This window comes from Camelina sativa, chromosome 9, assembly GCF_000633955.1.
Source record: "Camelina sativa cultivar DH55 chromosome 9, Cs, whole genome shotgun sequence".
NCBI classification, from domain to species: Eukaryota; Viridiplantae; Streptophyta; class Magnoliopsida; order Brassicales; family Brassicaceae; genus Camelina; species Camelina sativa.
The window spans coordinates 8,390,456-8,394,329 of NC_025693.1; positions in this window are offsets into that span (position 1 = coordinate 8,390,456).

A 3,874-nucleotide genomic window follows, 5' to 3' on the forward strand; every position below is an offset into this window, starting at 1 on the left:
AGATTAGATGTCTTGTTTGATTTTTGACATTAATGATCTGTTGCTTAATGCTTGCTTGTATAAGTTCTTTGCTTTGTGAGAACAAGTCTAGAAATATATGAGCTTGATTGTTTTTGCCATGAGAGTGGATTAACATGTTCTAGGAAGATCATTGTCTAGAGATTAGCTCAAGTTGTTTGAGATTTTTTGACCAAGCTAGATGACCACAATCATTAGTCCAGCCCATGAATCCCTCCTCAAGACCTTCCTTGTCTATTGATTTCTTAGTTTAAATCCTGTTGTTTGGTCGTTGTTTGATTCGTTTTTGTCTTGCTCTGTTTTGCTTGCATTACTCTGTTTCTCGCGTTTGTCCAGCTCGACCATGTACTCGATCTACACTCGATCGAGTGCTTGCTCGTGCTCATCCCCATAATTCTTGTTTATGCTTTGTGTTTGTCCTGTCTCAATTCCTGTTTCATTTTAGTTGCATTTCTGTTGCATTCACTTAGTACCATGTTCATTACTTGCCTTGCATTAGTTCATTACTTGCATTACTATAGTTTCTATTTCTGTTCTTGCTTCATCATAGCTTTGATTAGTCTGCTCTCTTTACATTTAGCATCTATCTTAGTAGCTTTTACTTTCTGCATTTTACATTTCATCAATAGGTTGTTAGTGACAAACATCCTTCATATTTGGCTTGACTTAGACATATATGCACATCATGATTGCTTGCAAACACTCAGATTGGATTGACACCTCTTATACTGCAACATCATAAGGGAAATTGAAACACACTGCACTCCATTCATTCATCATCATTCATATCTCATCCATCATCCACACTTCACCACCATCAAATATCGTGTTTCAATTTGGCGCCGTTGCCCATTTGAGTGTGTTTTGTGACAATTAGGATCAATAGAAGTCTAAGATTAAGTTTGTTTATCCACTTGTTCCCTACTGATTTTGATTCTTCTACTGCTTGTCTGTGATTGAGTTTCAGGTACCAGCTCGACCATCAACTCGACCACCACTCGACCAAGTGAGTGATCGAGTACCCGATCGAGTCAGAAGCCAAATACAAATAGACATCACTTCCCAGTCGACTCGACCACCCACTAAAGCCTGCGCTCGACCGAGTGCCTGTCCAAGTCAGTACTCGCGCCTGTTGATGCAAACAAGGTCCAAGGGTCATCACAATCTTCAGAGACTCCTTGATCACATCAACCGACCACCAAGGGACCTGAGACAGCAGAGAACAAGAATCTATCAGGAACAAGAACAACAAGTGCTAATGGAGCAACAAGATCAATAAGCTCCAAGGGCAAGAAACATTGGTGTTGGAGATGCACCAAACACACATAACCAAAGAGCTGGTATTGTGCCTCCTACAGTAGCAAACAACAGTTATGAGATCAAGAGTGGATTGATCTCTATGATTCCAGCCAACAAGTTCCATGGGTTGCCAATGGAAGATCCCCTAGACCACCTTGATGAGTTTGATAGGATATGTGGTCTCACCAAGATCAATGGTGTGAGTGAAGATGGCTTCAAGCTTAGGCTGTTCCCTTTCTCACTTGGAGACAAAGCTCATCTCTGGGAGAAGACACTTCCAACTGGAGCAATCACCACATGGGATGCTTGCAAGAAGGCTTTCTTGGCCAAGTTCTTCTCCAATGCTAGGACTGCTAGNTCTTGGCCAAGTTCTTCTTCAATGCTAGAACTGCTAGATTGAGGAATGAAATTTCTGGGTTTGCTCAAAGGAATAATGAGAGCTTTTGTGAAGCTTGGGAGAGGTTTAAAGGATTCCAGACTCAGTGTCCTCACCATGGCTTCAGCAATGAGTCCCTCCTAAGTACCTTGTATAGAGGAGTGCTCCCCAAAATCAGAATGCTTCTTGATACAGCCTCAAATGGCAACTTCCTCAATAAGAATGTGGAAGAAGGTTGGGAATTGGTTGAAAATCTTGCTCAGTCAGATGGCAACTATAATGAGGACTATGACAGAGCAATAAGGTTCCCACCCAATGAGCAAGAGGACAAGTTCAAGAAAGATTTGAAGATGGTCAATGAGAAGCTTGACAAAATACTCCTTAGCCAACAAAAGTCCATTCACTTCATTGGTGAAGAAGAGTGTCAAGTTCAAGATGGGGAGAGGGAATTTGCTGAGCTATGTTATATGCAAAACCAGGGAGGATTCAAAGTCAACAACCAAGGAGGAGGGTTCAAGAACAACAACCTCTCCTATAGAAGCACCAATGTAGCAAATTCCCAAGATCAAGTCTATCCACCTCCACAGCCTAAACAGCAAAACAACTATGCACCCAAGCAGCAACAACAAGTGTTCCAGCCTCAATTGTGTCCCCCCCCCCCAGGGTTTCAGACTAACCAAGGCCAGGAACAAGAGCTAAGAGCCATGATGCAACAGCTGTTGATTGGGCAAACCAATGGAAATATTGAGGCAGCAAGCCGATTTGCTGAGCTGAACAGAAGGATAGAAGATGTTTACAGTGAACTTCATGCCAAGTTTGACACACTGACCTCCAGGATTATTACTATGGAGAGTCAACTAACTACTACCCCAAAGCAAGACCCAAACAAAGTCAAAGCTATTATGCACACTCTAGAGTTTGCTAATGCTATCAATCTCCGCAGTGGAAGAGTTCTACCAACAAGACAGGGAGCGTTACCAGACACTGAGGACAGTGAAATTGAAGAAGGGGAGAGTTTTCAGCAAGAAGAAACTCAGAATGAAAACACCGTTGAACTCGACCCACCACTCGACCACACACTCGACCGAGTGTGTGATCGAGTACCCGATCGAGCAGCCTCTCAGGAGAAAATCAAGCCAGTTACCTCCAAAGAAAAAGAAGTCCGGTTCATTCCTCCTCCTTGCAAGCCTCCACTACCTTTCCCAGGAAGATTTAAGAAGCAGATGGTTGAAAAATACAAGGCATCGTTTGACAAACAAGTTAGAGAGATTTAGATTAGGATGCCTCTAATAAATGCCTTTGTGATGATCCCTCCTTACCAAAAATTCTTGAAAGATGCTGTGATGGAAAGGATCAAAGAAGTTCAAGGGATGGTGATTCTCAGCCATGAGTGTAGTGCCATAATCCAAAAGCAAGTGAACACTCAAAAGCTAAGAGATCCTAGTTCCTTTACTCTACCTTGCTCTATAGGGCCCTTAACCTTCAATAGATGCCTTTGTGATTTGGGAGCCTCAGTAAGCCTAATGCCTCTATAAGTTGCTAAGCGCCTAGGGTTTACAAGGTATAAGCCATGCAACATCNGGCCAGGAACAAGAGCTAAGAGCCATGATGCAACAGCTGTTGATTGGGCAAACCAATGGAAATATTGAGGCAGCAAGCCGATTTGCTGAGCTGAACAGAAGGATAGAAGATGTTTACAGTGAACTTCATGCCAAGTTTGACACACTGACCTCCAGGATTATTACTATGGAGAGTCAACTAACTACTACCCCAAAGCAAGACCCAAACAAAGTCAAAGCTATTATGCACACTCTAGAGTTTGCTAATGCTATCAATCTCCGCAGTGGAAGAGTTCTACCAACAAGACAGGGAGCGTTACCAGACACTGAGGACAGTGAAATTGAAGAAGGGGAGAGTTTTCAGCAAGAAGAAACTCAGAATGAAAACACCGTTGAACTCGACCCACCACTCGACCACACACTCGACCGAGTGTGTGATCGAGTACCCGATCGAGCAGCCTCTCAGGAGAAAATCAAGCCAGTTACCTCCAAAGAAAAAGAAGTCCGGTTCATTCCTCCTCCTTGCAAGCCTCCACTACCTTTCCCAGGAAGATTTAAGAAGCAGATGGTTGAAAAATACAAGGCATCGTTTGACAAACAAGTTAGAGAGATTTAGATTAGG